Source organism: Crocuta crocuta, unplaced genomic scaffold (assembly GCF_008692635.1).
Source record: "Crocuta crocuta isolate KB4526 unplaced genomic scaffold, BGI_CrCroc_1.0 scaffold209, whole genome shotgun sequence".
NCBI lineage: Eukaryota > Metazoa > Chordata > Mammalia > Carnivora > Hyaenidae > Crocuta > Crocuta crocuta.
This window is the reverse complement of record NW_027551566.1, coordinates 5,557,097-5,574,124: the sequence shown is the minus strand read 5'-3', so window position 1 is coordinate 5,574,124 and position 17,028 is coordinate 5,557,097. Positions and strand designations below refer to the sequence as shown.

The window sequence follows — 17,028 nt, the reverse complement described above, 5'->3', positions numbered from 1 at the left end:
GTTAGTTCATCTTCAAGTGCAATACTGCTTAATCTTAAAACCAGGGCAGCTCTGTTGGAACATCTTCGAACAGAGGCCTCAGTGACGGTCACTCTGAATTGCTTGCAATTTCAAAAATAAAGTTGTAAAGCAACAAAAATCTTAAAACATAATAATCACAAGCCATCAAGGCCATCTGTTCCAGAAAGGAAATTTCACAAGCAACAATCTCCTAGATTGTTTCCTTCTTAAGCATAAAAACTAAAACAATAAGAATAGGAATATTCATTTTTATCATAAAGATGCTAGCTTGATTTTACGCCATACAGAGCAAATTTCACTCTAGCTACTGAAAATACCAATGGAAATGCCACTATAGTCTCCACAGAGTACTTATTGGAATTATTGAATGTTGAAACTAACTCTTTGGTGTATTAATACCTTGTGGATTCTAGGAGGGGTGTCAAACTTGCAAATATTTCCAAGATGGAATAAAGGAAGAAGGCAGGCTCTTGTCCCCTTTTTCCCTCTACAACTTGTTCACCAATCCTGCTCAGGATCCTATCCACTGGACAAGGCTACTGCCATGGCCTTTGCTTCACTGCAGAGACTTTAACTTTCAGAGGTGACTTCAGGGCCCATGTGCCACTCCAACCAACAGCCTTACCTCCTGTTCCCTCATCCCCACACCCAACAGTCCGTTACTAAGTCCTGTGAAACTGACTGCCATCTAACCTAGGCCACGTGCCACATGTCCCCACAGACACTGCCCCAGCTGGGGTCGCCAGCTCCTCTCTAGTGTCTTTGCCTCCAGCCTTCTCCCTTCCCACCCACACTCTATCCTGCTGTCTGAGGGATTCCCCCAAATACACATTTCACCATGCAGCTTCCCTGCTTTAACTCCTTCAGTGACTTCTCAAAGGCTACAGGATAAAATCCAACTCTCAGCAGTATACAAGGTCCTTCCGGCTCTGACCCTAACCAGTGTTGCCATTCAACACTGTATCAACCCACCTCCTCGTCCTGACCCCCTCCCAGCAGCCATCCAGACTCAGTTTAGACCCCACACGTCTCAAAAGACTTCACTGAGCCTCTGTCCCATCCCCCAGAGTGTCCTCTTACTTGTCTCACCCGTCAGACCCTGAACTCCTTAAAAGCAAGGACCCTACCTGTCTGCGTGTACATCCCCAGGCTTAGCACAGGGCCTGCAACTTTGAGGTGCCCATCAAATGCTTGTTGAATGTGATGGGCTGACTAAAAGTGAAACAACTGCCTCTTACCCCAGCCAAGCCTTCTCCACGTGCATCCTCTACTTAATGTAGCCTCCCTACGCACCTCCCTCTCAGTTCTTAATTCCCACAAGCTACAGTGCCATCCAGTTCCCATCCACATTCCAAAGCAAGGCTTGTCTCGGGTCTAATCTGACTCATAAAGCTGCAGAAACCATTTCCCTTCATACGCCTGCATAGTGGAGGCCACATCCTTGATAATGTCACCTCTCCAATTAGTCTAATGAATCCCAGAGAAGCAAGAACCATTTTTGTTCACAACCCACAACCTGAGTCCACTGAGCACGAGGGCAACACTCACAATCAGTGCTCAGTGCTTTGTCTTTTAATCCTTTAGCTGAGAACCGTAAAACACCAGGCACTGAGAGTTCCCCTAGCTCAGGTCAATTTCCTCTGACATTTAAGAAACATGGGAAATAAATCTTGACATTTTTCTCATACTGAGGAAAATAAATAATCCTAAAATATTATTTGAACATTGATTTGATAATAGAGCAAAATGAACTATGTCTCTCCCAAGCCACTTTGGTGAATTGGGTTTCTCAACCGAAAAGTCAATTATGGCTCCTTCATAGATAGGAGTAATTTATTTGAAAGGTCTGGAAACTAGATCATAAGATGCTACAAATGAACCAGCTGGAGTAAGTAGGCTGAGATATAGATCAATATTGGAGGGAGGGAAAAGGAGGAAGGAAAAAAGTAAAAGATCCAATCAGAAAAACAGATGAACTGTGTCAGCTCTCAGATTTGAGTAGGAGGAAGCTTATCAGAAAACACAACCCTATGTTAATTCAAGTATTTTGAAATGTTTTTAAATTATTCAGAAATTCAAATGGATTCCAGTTGGTCAGCTGATGGTATTTGGCCACTCCACTATGGACAGCCTGATTGAGTGGTACCCAGATCTCCAAACTGAGCGTTATCTAAGAAGATTCTAAAGAGCAGCTTACTCACCCCGAGTTCTAAAGTCAATCAGTATCCCCCAAATTCACCTTAAAACTTACATACTTTATATATAATTATAGAATCTCTGTTGTGCACCTGAAGCTAAAATGATACTGTATGTCAACTATACTTCAATTAAAAATTAAAAATGCAAGAGACACCTGGGTGGCTCAGTCAGTTAAGCATCTGACTCTTGATTTAGGCTCAAGTCATGATCTCGGCTCAGGTCATGATCTCAGCTCAGGTCGTGATCTCACAGTTCATGAGATCCAGCTCCATGTCAGGCTCCAGGCTGACCACGGGGCCTGCTTGCGATTCTCTCTCTCTCTCTCTCTCTCTCTCTCTCTCTCTCTCTCTCTCTGCCCCTACTCATTCTCTCTTTCTCTCTCTCTGCCCTTTTCCTGCTCATTTCTCTCTTTCTCTCTCTCCCTCAAAATAAACATTAAAAAAATAAAAACTAAAAAACACAATCTTACATACTATGAATATTTAACTGCCTTCACTTTGGTGGCAGTATACTCCAAAGCAAAAATAAAAATAAAAATATATTTTTTAATGTTTATTTTTGAGAGACAGAGTACGAACAGGAGGAGGGGCAGAGAGAGGGAGACACAGAATCTGAAGCAGATTCCAGGCTCAGAGCTGTCAGCCCAGAGCCCAACACAGGGCTCAAACCCCCAAACCCTGAGACCATGAGTGAGCCAAAGTCAGATGCTTAACTGACTAAGCCACCCAGGCACACCTAAAAAACCATCTTTTAAAAGAAAGTGTGACCTCCATGGGTACCACTATGGAAAGAAGTCCAAGGAACACTGCAAAGTAAGAGAAAGAACAAGTAGCAAACTGTGCAGACCATGATCCAGTGTGCAGGTTAAGTGGATAAATAAAGCATAAAGATGTGCAGATGTACAAAACATTTCTGAAAGGATAAAGAGGAAGCTTTACTACTCATAGTAGTATGAGTAGATCTCATGCAATATCTGTATTGAGTTCTATTATATCCTGATCCCATATGCTCAATAAATTGCTTAGTCCCTCCGTGCCACCCAATGACATGTCTCTTTGCCCTTATATCAGGGCTCCGGATAAAATACAGGATACTCCATTAAATGTGAATTTCAGATGAACACGTGTTTTTTAGTGTAATTATATCCCAGGTATCACGTGCGATCTACCCACGCTGTATTTCCCCTGCTAACCGGGCCATGTCTTGGCCAGGGTGTGCATCCAGCAGGCTCTCCCAGTTAGATGCATGTGTATTCGCCTCCCTTCCTCAAGCCAACAGACAGACACGGAGCTGATCTTCAAATACGCTCACACCCTCAGTACCCAAGGCAGCAGCAGAGGCTTCATAATACATGTCTCCTCGCCTTTGTCTAAATGTAGAAACAAACTTAGGGAGCGCTACTGTCCTGAAACCAGCTTCTCCTTAACCTTTCTGGCTGGTCCTGACCACTCAAAGATCTTGGGACTGCTGGCTACTCTTCATCGCTCTCCGTGAAATCATAAAGCCTGCAACTCAGCTTCTGGGGAAAACCCAGGGGGAGACAGACACTGAACAAAACTCTGGAGTGGGTTTCTCAGGCAATGCCCCTGACTTCACTTCAGCTCCTCAGAGCACACCTCACCGCACAGCGGTCAGCCAGAGGTCAGCAGCACCACAACCTACCACCAAGGGCCAACCTGGAGTGGCAGCCGAGAGAAGTCTGCAGAGCCTCCACTCCATTCCCCGTGGACTGGCTCCACGGACGAGCCAAGGGCAGCGGTGCTGTCACAGTCTTGGATGCCATGAGCATCCCACGCTAAGTGGGCTCCCCCGCTGACCCCGCCATAGCCAGCTGTGAAGGTGAAACTTATATTTTCCCTGGTCTGGAGGGGATGTAATGAACCTAAAAGATTAGGCAATGAGCCCACTGCTACAGGTCGGGATCCCAGAGAGGCAAACACTGTGTGGGGGCTTATTAGCAAGCGAGGTGCCCTGGGATGGACGCCTCGACAAAGGAGAAGGCAGCAGGACTGGGCCGAGAAGACAGTGGAACTGCGAGGACACAGGCCCCAGGGCAGCCACGGTGGGCCCCACAGGCAGTCCTGAACTACAACCGCCCTTCAGAGTTGCCCAGGCTGGGCCTCGAGGGTCTTTACTGGCCGGGGAACTGCCGCAGGCTGCCTGGGGAGGGGGCACGACCTTGAGGCCATGCTGATGGCACTCTGGCAGCTGGGCAACATGATGCAGCAGCAGGGACCTGGTGGCGAGCACCCCAACTCCCAAGTCCCTGCGGTGGAGCCTGCTGACGGTGGCGGCCACCATTCCCCAAGTTCCAGAGAATGTAAAGAGCAGCGGCTACTGGGCAAGAAAGGAGGCAGATACTTGTTTCCTGGGAAAGGAAGGGCAGCCTAACACTCAGATGGTCCCACTACAAAGAGCTGTCTGGAGCCGTGTAGAATCGGCCCTGAGAGGGTTTAGGTGGAGGCTGACAAACCCTCATCTGGGACAAACCCTTATGCAGATATTTATGTATTCATTCAGCCCTCAAACATTCAGTACCTTTCATGCCAGATAATACTCCTGGTATAGGGAAAAAGTGGTAAACAATACAGGCAGAGTCCACCTGGAGTCTGCATCATAGTGAGGGGGCCAGAAAAAAATAAATGCAATACCATCTTAGATAGTGGTAACAGGCTATAAAGAAATGAAACGATGTCATGGGGTAGAATTGAGGACAGAGACAGTGGGAGGCATGTGGCTAGAAATGATCTTTCCATGGGGATTAATATGTGAGCAAAGGCCTGACTGACTGCAGGGAGACCAAGGGGCAGGCAAAGATCTGGGAGGAGCATTCCAGATAAACAGAAAGGCAGGGCAAAGGCCCTGGGGCAGGAACCAGCAGGAGGTTTGGGGGAAAGAGCAAAAAGGCCAGTGTGACTGCAGGAGGGGATAAACACAATGGGATGTGAGGTCATTAAAGGAAGCCAGGGCCAAAGTATGTCAGGCCCTGTAGGACTTTGGAACTTACGTATGGTAGGAGGCCACAGACACATGAAGGCTGGGAGTACAGGGAGTGGCAGAATCACACATTTTTAAATCCTCCCCCAGCTACTGTGCATGCACTCCAGAGGGGCAAGAGTAGAGAAAGGAAGTCGAGGGCGGTACCACAGGCCACACAAGAGATGCTGAGCCACCATCGGAGCACAGGTGTGCCCAAAAGACATCGGGGCCACATCCAGGATTCCCAAGCCCTGCGGATCAACAGAATCACCTGAAGCATCCCTACTCAGGCCTACCAAGTGGGAACCCCAGGATGGGGACCAGGGATCTGTATATTTAACCTCCCAGGTTTGGGAACCACTGACCCGGGTGATCTGTGATGCCCTCCTAAACTGTGAGGAGCCAGGGCCCTACGAATGAGGAAACTTAGTTCCTCTTCCCACCTTCTGAAAGGGTGCTTTACCAGATGGTCTCAGCCAGTCTTCTGAATGGAGCCCAACCCACCCATCCCCTATGCCAGAACAAAAATCCAGATCTAGACTGTGCCTTTCAGGGTATCACTGTTGGCTTCCCACCAGGGATTCTCTTCCAAACTCTGGAACATCACAGTCACTGAAAACCATTGGTAAGTGGGAAGAAACAGCAAGTAGCAAAACAGCATGAAAGCTACAATGTAATTTGCAATTAGAAAGGAAGAAGGGAAGAAAAAGATATGCACCTATACTGAAAACTATTTTCTCAATTCTCCTAAGGAAGGTACAAAACTACTACCATTCTAGAAGCACAGAAGGGAAGTTAATTCATTACATAGTGAGTAGATGCCTTACTCCAGGCATCGGGCATAATTTAATTGTCACAGAACCCTGGCCCAGTTGAGAAACACTGGTAGAGAGCTGAAGAATTTCATACACTATAAAATTCAAGCCCAAAAGCCAAAAGAACTAATCTTTGCTTGAGACTAAAGATGATAATGACACTTTGCAGGAAAATTTGGCTACTCTGCAGGAAGGACCACTGAGGACCAAGATGGTAAAAGGCTTGAGAGCCAAGATGAGTGCTTGACAAGAAGACAATGGACTCAGAAGAGACCTTGTCCATGACCTCCACTAGCGTGGAGAAAAACTGAGGCCCCAGAAGGTTAAGGGACTTGCTGAAAGTTGCTACTAGAGTCAGCACTAAGGAAAGTCAGAGGAATTAAGTAAGCAGTCAATACTTCCAAGCCACAGCAGATGGCTCTGGGCTGTGCGCAAAGCTAGAACACCAAACTCGACTCCCAACTACCTCCCCCTGAAAGTGGGAGTTAGGAGAGCTTGGGCTCCCATGGGAAAACCATGGGCCAGTCTGCACATGTGAGCAATCCACACTGGGATTACTCCCTAAATTAGGTGTGAGGTGTCTACTGCATCAGGCGCTAGGGGCAGGCCACAGGAAGCCCATCCAGCCTCATCTCCCTCTCACACATCTGTACCACCCAAGCCCCCCATGCCATCCCAAACTGCTCCTTCTTCCAGGACTAGCAGTGACCCTCATGCTGTTCCTTCCATCTGGAATGTACTTTCCCCCTCCATCTCACTCTCCCTTCAAAGCTTTTTGATGTTCCTCCTCCAGGAAGCCTTCCCAGTCTTCTCCTAGCCAGTACCTTCTATGTGATATTTCATAACACACCACATCTTCTGTGTCATACTTCCTAACACACATCTTTGTGATATTTCATAACACATCATAGCAGTTTCCACCTTCTACCTGTTTACTGTTGGGGGACTACATATTTGTCTTCTCTACCAGTCCACCCATTTCCAGGGGGCAGACCTAATGCCTTACTTTTTACATACCCCACCTAGCACTACCCTAACATACAGAAAACACCTGGATGGATGAATGAATAAGCAATGAAAGAAAGGAAACAGGTGAACTGAAATCAAGATCCTACTCTTGAATTGCAAGCACTAAAATGAGGTTAATGATGCTTCAAAGTCCATTATACATTTTCAATTTCTAAATGTGTTTTCCCTAGAAATATCAGTTAACCTAGCAGACGTTAACTCCAAAGGCAAAAATGAAGCTCGGCTCTTCCCAGAGATGCACAGCTGTGCTCTGACTCCAGGACCAAGGCAGTGAGAACTTGCGTCACTTTTGAATCACAGGACAGAAGAAAAATAGCAATGTGCGTATGAGCAAACTTCTTCAATACGCTTCTACAAAACACAGAAGCAACACGTTCACAAAAGGAAAGTGGCGATAAGAGAAATGGCGTAAGTGTAAACACAGAGAACTTTACTAATACTTCCTTTAGTGTCCCTGTGCTCAGACATTAAGTCAACTATTTAACTCCGAAAGACACCCTCGTGCAATGTGGCAGGGCCATGAAACACAAAGAAATAAGTTTTCTCGGCTCTTTCCCCACACCATCACCACAACCCTCCTTCCAGATTTATCTCTATTTTAGAAAACTGTTCTCAGTCACAGCTTTAGAAATAAAAAAAATAATAATACAATAGCTGGCTTATAAAAAGAAGATTGATTCCTTTTACTACATCGCCAGCTAAATATATCAGATAGGAGAAAGGTTAAGCCTCAACGTACTCAATTCTAAGACTCTTTCTTCAAACTGCTTCACCTCTAGTCAGAGTAGAATAAGATGCAAGCACAGCTTCTGATGTTGCCGAGCAGAGTGGTTTAATATTTGTGTAGGGAAGCACTGGGTTTGGGCACCTTCGTTGAAATCCTGCCTCGCACCAGCTCTATGACTTTAGCACCTGATCTAACTTTGCCAAGCCTTGGTTTCCTCACCTGGAAAATGGCTGAACAGAACCTATTACACAGGGGTGCCTGGGTGGTTCAGTAGGTTAAGTGCCCAACTCTTGATATCAGCTCAAGCCATGATCTCACAGTCTGGATCTTGTGGTCATGAGATCGAGCCCCACATCTGGCTGTGCTCCACACTGAGCATGAAGTCTGCTTGGGATTCTCTGTCTCTCTCCCTCTGCCTCTCTCCCCCACATGCATGTGTGCTCACTCGGTCTAACTAAATAAATAAATTTTTAAAAAACCCTATCACACACAGTTGCTTACAAGTACTGCTTGTGCAGCAATGCTCTGGGTTAAGCTAGCCTGATGCAACATTTTCTGCTGAAAAATGTGATAGAAGAAGGCAGCAATCAGTTCATCTCCATCACAAACCCCAAATCCATCCATTTATCAGCAAATGTTTATCATGCCTGTGCTGCCTGGGGCACTGGACATACACCAGTGAACAAAACCAACAAAAAGCCCTGCCCTCCAGGAGCTTACATTCTGTTGAGCAGATTTGGGTTAAAAACCTCTCCAGGGCTTTCCCAAAATGAGTAGAAATAGAGGAAATCCAGAATACATTTTGCCAAATTTTCTAGCCAGATCTCAAAACTATGAAGAACCACCAGATAGCTGATCCTCATAGGTTTTATTTATGAAATGCTTTATCTTCATCAATGCAATCCAGAAGCCATAGTTCATAAAAAAGAACATCAAAAACACCAAAATTCTTTCACTTATTTCTTTTTAATTTTTTTAATGTTTATTTTTGAGAGAGAGAAGAGAGAGAGAAAGAGGCAGAGAGAGGGAAACACAGAATCCAAAGCAGGCTCCAGGCTCTGAGCTATCAGCACAGAGGCTGACATGGGGCTCAAACCCACCGACCATGAGATCATGACCTGAGCCAAAGCTGGAGACTTAACCCACTGAGCCACCCAGGTACCCCTTCTTTCACTTATTTTTAAATACTTGAGAAAGACGTCCAGTTATTCTTACTATATACTCAAGGTCTGAAGACAGGAAACGCATGCTGCCCTTGCCCAGCAGCCCCTTTCCTTACTCCCAGAAGGCAAGCTTGTAATTGTATATTAAATTAAAGAGAGCAACAGTGGCTAGAGGCAGAAATAGGTCAATGGACAAACACGTCTCCCCTTTAAGAGGCTCTCAGGGACACAGAAATGTATAATCATAGCTCATGCCCTTCAACATCCCATGATCACCCCACTACCCCATGGGTGTGGGTGAGAGCAAACAGGCTGTAAAAGCAAAGGCAGTAGGGGGCTAGGTGAGTGGCCCACCCCAGCATGGGAAGCCAGACCAAGGAAAGATCTGATACAGTTGACATAGTAAGTGAAATGCAGTCAGTCCAAAAAGGAAACCCAATCATTGCCTAAAGGAACATCCACATTTTGTATACTGGGAAACAAGAGACCCTTTCTAGGATATTCTTGGAACAAAACTGAGTCACACCACCTTCCATGGTGCCTAAACACGGCCAGGCTTGATGAAGAACTACTCCCTGCCTGCCCTGGTTCTTGATGCTTTTCAGACCACGCTGGTCAGGCATGGAATATGTTACACCCCATCTGCAATTTCTGAGTAGTGACACAACACACAACAGCAAAGAAACAGAACAAAGGAAGAAGCCACACTCTTCACTCAGGCAGACTTTCATGTTGTCATCACCTGGGAAACATGAGGCATCAGTGGAAGGAGAGCTTGCTGACATAATTTGGGGTGTCCAGGAGCTGGAACGTGACCAGTAATCACGAATCTCCCAGGGACTTGAACTCTTGATACCCAGCTGCACCCCATACCAGTTAAATCCACCCTCTGGGGTGGGAGGCCATCAGCTGAGATGGGAGGCCAGTATCCTAAACTCCTGGCTTTTCCACTCCCCCCATTAAAGGTCTCAGAGGGGCAAGCTGGGCCTCCCCAACAATCGGATGTCATGAGCAAAGCCCAAAGGAAAAGACAAACCATGACCATGGACCTGCATGAATCCAGGTGCCAGAGGGGGAAAAAGATCAAGCAGGCCACCAAAACCCTCAGCAAAGAAGCAGCAGCCTTTAGGCTCACGTGTGCAGTCTGCCACAATCAGAGCAATGCAGCCTGGAATTTCGGGGTCCAAAGGGCCAGGTTCACATCCTGCAGCTCTAACTGAATGATGTGTTGCTGATCAAGCCTGCCTGCCCATCCCCAAAACTGGGATGCGTCTTGCCTGCTCTACCTTCCCCAGGGGAGGCTATGGGGTTCGGAGGACAGAGTCCAAGCACACAGTGACAGACGGGCCGATGTGGATGCTTGTGCTTACTGCTGTCCTCAGCACTACCAGCACTGCACTATTCACAGAGCTACTTTAGACCTGCCTCCACCAGGAGCCCCCTCCCTACCCAGGATACCTCTTTCCTGGTCTTTACAGAAACACAGTAAAGCACCTCTCAACATTCAGTGGAATTCAAGGATGCTTGTGACAAACAGTGGGACAAGACAAGAGCACTCAAAAATAACAACTCCCCCAAATACTGAAAACACCAGTAATGCAGAAAAGTAAGGGGAAATGGTCTGATGTAAAGAGTTGCAAATAAAAGAGACAGATTTTTTAAATTCCAGTATAATTAACATACAATATTAGTTTCTCTTGTACAATACAGTATTCAACATTTCTATACATTACCCCAGTGCTCATCATGGTAAGCATACTCTTAATCCCCTTCACCTATTTCACCCATTCCCCACTTAACTCCCCTCTGGCAACCATCAGGTTTTTTCTCTATAGTTAAGAGTCTGTTTGAGGGGGATGTATGGGTGGCTCAGTCGATTAGGCATCTGACTCTTGATCTTGGCTCAGGTCATGATCTCATGGTTCATGGAATTGAACTCTGCATCAGGCTCTGTGCTGGCAGTGTGGAGCCTACTCCGGATTCTCTCTCTCTGGCCCTCCCCCATGTTCTCTCTTTCTCAAACATAAACTTCAAAAAAAAGTAGGTTTTTGCTTTGTCTTTTTTTCTTTATTTGTTTGGTTTCTGGAATTCCACATGAATGTAATCACATGGTGTTTGCCTTTCTCTGATTTGTTCAACTTAGCATTACAGTCTCTAAATGCATCCATGCTGTTGCAAACGGCAAGATTTCATTCTTTTTTATGGCTTAGTAATATTCCACTGTGTGTGTAGGGGTGTGTGTGTCTCTGTGTGTGTCTGCTTCCATATCTTGGCTATTGTAAATAACACTGCAATAAACACAGGGGTCCATGTATTTTTTTGAATAGTTTTCATTATCTTTGGATAAATACCCATCGGTGGAATTAATGGATCAAGTGGTATTTCTATTTTGAATTTTCTGAAGAACTTCTGCACTGTTTTCCACAGTGGCTGCCCCAATTTTCATTCATATTAACAGTGCACAAGGGTTTCTTTTTTTCCACATCCTCACCAACACTTATTATTTCTCATCTTTTGGATATTAGCCATCCTGACAGGTATATTGTGATATCTCATTGTGGTTCTGATTTGCCTTTCCATGATGATAAGCAATGCTGAACATCTTTTCATTTGTCTGTTGGCCATCTCGATGTCTTCTTTGGAGAAATGTCTGTTCATGTCTTTTTGCCCATTTTTTAATTGGACTATGTTTTTTTGGTGTTCAGTTATGTAAGTTCTTTACATATTTGGGACACTAACCCTTTACCAGATGTGTCATTTGTAAATATCTTCTCCCATCCGGTAAGGGGTCTTTTAGTCTTCTTGATCATTTCCTTTGCTGTGCAGAAGCGTTTTATTTTGATGTAGGGGAGAAATTTTAAACATTCATTCTAAGCCAGATATTTTTCAGTGGCATCACAGGGCTAGGACTAGTGTACCCTGTATTCTAACATATCTTTAACTAGTTGTCAGTACTTCAAAAACTCAGAAGACCTTATATGAAACTCTGGGTTTCTGACTCGTCCTGAAATACAAGAGGACATGGCACTCCTATGACCACACTCCACAGGACAGCAGAAAGGAAGGGGATGTCAGCTTACCCCCACAGCCCATACAGCTCAGCAGCTCTCTGCCAGCTCCCCAGACACGGGAGTGGAGACCCCACAGAAAATGGAGAGACTTCAGAGAGCAGGCTATGACTCTAAAAGCAAAAAACTTTTTTTAAGTGACCTATTGGCAGCAAATCTAAAGAATCTGAGTAGCTTCTCAAAGGATTCTATTATCTTCTCCCACCCATGGTGCCCCAGGGACAGAGAGCAATGACAATGCTGGCTGATGTGATGAAACAAATCAAACTGACTTTTAACAAATAAAACATGATTTAACCCAGCCAGGAGCAAATAAGGTGTGATCTGTTCGGGTTTTCTAATACTTTTAGGATTTCTTGAAGAAACTACCAGCAAGGGGTTTTCTCTCTCATTTCTTTCTAACTTTTTAGCAGAGGCTGCCCTCTTTAATTTTCAATCCTTCTGACTCCTTGCCAGTATTTTCACGTCCTGATACCCTCGAGGTGTGCAACTTTTGAAGAATGAAGTCGTCTTTCCCCAGAGCTGTACTGCTGGGGCAGCATTAGCAGGTTCTGAACTCAAGAATTCATCCCAGATTCCTTGAAACTGAATACACTACCACAATTTACACAGAAATGAAAGAAATAACCTTGTCTTCAAGCCAGAAGGCCCTGAAGTAAGAAAGCACTCTGATATCATGACGCTCTCTGCAATCAAACAGGCAGAGAGCAAAACAGGTCTGTCCTCATTTCTGGGGCTCAACTGACCGAACAGTAAATGCACAATAAAGCAGGCCCTGCCTACAACAACTATATGAGGGCAAAGGAAGTTTCGAGTTGCACCTGGCGTAATACTGGCACCTCTAATTTGGATCACATTTCAAAGGAGGAGGGGAGGAGGGGCAAGAGCTGGCACACAATGCAAAGGCACTAGCTGTCTTAGACCAAGGCCACCTCTTGGGATCACATGATGACATCAAACGAGCAGTTTCACTTCTGTTTCACTCAAGTCCTCAACTCTCAAGTGTCGCCCTTCCGTTATTTCATGATTAATTATGCTTTTCAATTCAGTCTCCATCCTTCTGAACGCTGAGCCCCCTCACGTTTCATGGCTCTGCTCCATTTGCATTTTCAAAGCTTGACAGCCCCGGTTCAGCACGTGAAACAGGAAGCTCTCCAACACAAGTGCAAAGAAACAAGGCCCTTAGCTGCCTACAAGACACACAGGGGAGGGGTTTAAGAATGGCCATGTGTGCCTCTGAAAACAAACAAGTGGATAAAATGACACCATGCTGAAGCTGCACAGAGAAAGCAAATCACTGGTATTGCTCTAGCAAATGCATTATTAACACACCGCCATTGGAAGTTCCTTCAGTTCCTCAAATGAGGCCTCAGGCCTCCCACATGCTGTTCCCTCTGCCTGCTATACCTGTCCCTGGCTAATGCCCACCTCCGATCTTGCTGAAATGTTTCTCCCCCTAAGCACCTTCCCTGATGGCCCAAGTCTGAACTAGACCCCAACTCTCACTACAAGCTTCCGTACATAGTATCACAGGACCTAGTCTAACAAAGACAAGGACAGTGCCTGGCTTATGCACCACTATATCCCCAACATGCAACCCAGCAGTTGCATTGTGGTTGTTAATGATTGTGGGGGCCTCTGGAAGGTCAACTATATTCATAATTATACCAGGACTTTATTTGCCTCTTTCACTCTTGTTCTCTCCCAAGTGCACAGTGGAGTTTTCCAGAGGCTACAATACATGTGACAAATCATTCTGATGGCTAAAGTGTTCCTATGTTTTAAATTTTTTCTGTTTTAATTCCTAATGTGGCAAACAATAGACTGATGTAGCCCACAAAAACAAAGCTCACTGGGGTCCTCAAAAATTTTTAAGAGTGCAGAAATCCCCAAAACCAAAAACATATGAGAACCACTGGTCTAGCACAAGGCCTGGTACATACCCTGTCATGGGATCCTCCTCTGGAAGGTTCCTCCCAGCCCTAGAAGGAGTGCCACTCAACACCCCCACCCCCATACATCATGCCTTGAATACACCATCATTACCTAGAGGTCTTGTGACGCTCCCTCTGTTTCTGTCACTCTCACTAGGGATTATGCCCTCCATCATCTCTGACCAAAGAAAAGGGCTCAATAAAAACTCAGTAGCTGGGCAAATGTCAAGGTCACTACAAAAACATCAGCTCCTCACCAAACTAAGCCTAGTCAGACCACAACGTTCAACTCCTACCATAAGGCCTTACCTGGAGACTTGAGCTCACACTATCTTCCTTTCTCCAAATACCTACTGTCCACAGCAAAACCAAATACTTGGTGACTAGCAGACTTTGCCCATTTATTACTGAGTTATGTAAGATTATGCTTCACCATCACAATATCCATGTGAAATCCTAGTAGGTGCAAGACATAATTATAATAGCACTGATTATGCCTACTCCATGAAAGCACTCTACAGCCAGGATACAACCCAAGAATCATCTAATGTACCTGCCCTTCCATATCCATGCCTCTATGACACCTTCACTATACTAAGCACTGTGTGAACATTTGGGATTATAGGACAGTGAAATCTCTGCCTCACTAATTTAGTCAATGAACAGTATCCTTCCAAGGAAAAGCTCACATACAAAGAAAGTAGTTTCTTGTATGCAGAAGGCATTCCATGTCCACTGAATGAAGGAATGAATAAAATAAGAAATGGCAAATCAAGAACCACAAATATGCTTCAAAGGCTAAAAAAGATGGTACAGAAAACAAATCCAATTTATCTAGGACTGATTAGCAAGAGCTACCTCTCAAAGGTCAGCAGAAGAAAAGGGAAAAGGGGAAAGACAGCAAAAGCAGAAACAACCACAGAATCCTCCAAATCTTCAAAATCGAAGGAGAGAAGAATTCCAGCAAAGATCAAATTACAATCAAATCAGTTCCATAAGCACTTATGTTCCAGGAAAAGAGGAATGAAGTCCTTCCACTGATTCTTTTAATTCATTTAGCGGTCATAAGAAAGAGCAGAAAGTCTGAAAACCACTTGTTAGTAGAAAGTGCAGGCTAAGTTACCATTACCACTGGAAATAAGCTTCCCCTGGGGAAAAAAGCCTGCCTTTGCAGAGTTCCTCTCTCCTCTTCTCCTCTCCTCTTCTCACCATCCTCCTGTTTCACTGGTNGCAGAAAGTCTGAAAACCACTTGTTAGTAGAAAGTGCAGGCTAAGTTACCATTACCACTGGAAATAAGCTTCCCCTGGGGAAAAAGGCCTGCCTTTGCAGAGTTCCTCTCTCCTCTTCTCACCATCCTCCTGTTTCACTGGTCCACTGCCCACGTCACATGCTGAGCATGAGCCCGCACCTCCCTGACTCATCTTCAGCGGCTGCCCAACAGTCAACAGAACACAGGCTACTGACCTCAGTGCTGGGAGGGTCGCCTAAGCTCACGCTCTTTTAGCCTGACACTATTCTGGTGATCAGTCGTGGAAAGAAACAGTACATCCAGAAATTACCACCCCTGCCTCAACAGAATGGTCCCCTGCCTTCTCTGCCTGCTCCTCTACTCAGTCTTGCCACTGTGAACCAGCTGGTCACTCATTTGCTAGCCTGAGCGTCCTGAGAACATAGATCATGCCCACTGGCGTCCCCAGTGCACAGGTACAATGCTTGGCACTTCATAAGCGGCCGATGAATGCTTGCAGAATGAATAATTGTATGAATGATCATAATCATATACACTCACACCTCCTGCTCAAATAGTCCCATTCCTATTCTTGTCCCCTTACAGTCCATTCTCCACCAGTGGCCCAAGTGACCTTTGAACAACTGACATCGGATCAGGTCACTCCCATTCTCTCACTTTTGCAAGGGCCCTAACCACACTCAGAATAAGCCTACGACCTTACCATGGCTTCCTGAGCTCCACATGATGCACCACACTTCCCCCCAGATGGCCTCCAGTATCCAGTGTATATTCCAGTCATGTTCTCACCACAGGGCCTTTGTACTTGCTATTCCTTCTGCCTACAGCATTCTTCCTAGATATCCCCATATTCATCACCTTCTTTCATCTACCCAAACAGTCCTTCCCTGACCACTGTTATCCATGGTTAGCTATACCTTTACTCTGCTTTATTTTCTGTATAGAACTTTCAACTACCTGCCATTACATATGATCTTTGTTTACTTCCCAGACCTATGCTGTCCAATATGGCAGTGACTGGCCACATGTGGCTACTGAGCACATGAAATGTGGTTGCTTGTGCTAACCACACAAGCTGAGTTGTGCTGTAAGTATAACAAACATGCCAGACTTAAAGACAGTACAAAATAGGGATGTAAAATATCTCGTTAATACTCACTCTACTGATTCCATATTGAAATGTCATTCTGAATATAATGGGTTAAATTAGATAAAGCTAATTTCACCTATTTCTTTTTTTTTTTTTAATGTGAGTACCAGAAAATTTTAAATTACATATGTGGCTGACACCACCTTTCTATTAGACAGCCATATACTAGAATGTAAGTTCTCTGGGGGCAGCCACTTTATCATCCTGTTCAGCAAAGAATCTCCAAACTTTGAAGAGCACCTTGTGCACACAGGTGCTCAATAAATACTTAATGGCTAAAAGATCTTTCCTCTGCTATGGCTCTTTCCCATCGTACAAAGTCCAGATCAAGCCTCCTCTCTCCCTGGAAGCTTCCTGGGGTCACCTCACTAAGCATTCATTCCCCCAGCACCCAGAGCAGGGTCTAGCACAGTTAGGTATACAGTCCAATAATTCAGCAACTAGGGGGTAGGGGAGAAGTGGGAGGGGGGGCTATTAGTCTCATATTTTAGATGATGGCTCTGAGACTCAGAGAAGTGAAATGACACACCCAAATTCACACAATGAACAAGCAGCAGACCTAGAAAACAGACCCATGTCTTCCAGCCCTAGCCCCTGGCCTCTGGCTCTCCACCCAACGCCCAGGCTAGCAGCCAGGGTCACACCCACAGAAATGGTTTGTTTGGCCTGCACAGTAACGTTTGCTTGTTTGTT

The 17,028-nt window shown here is 45.3% G+C and overlaps 1 protein-coding gene across 1 annotated transcript in view; it reads right to left on the bottom strand.

Annotated features, from left to right (window-relative positions):
* The window catches only part of KIF16B (kinesin family member 16B), a 290,249-nt gene that overhangs the window by 258,932 nt on the left and 14,289 nt on the right, over positions 1-17,028 (bottom strand). The gene's annotated exons all lie outside the window — the stretch shown is intronic.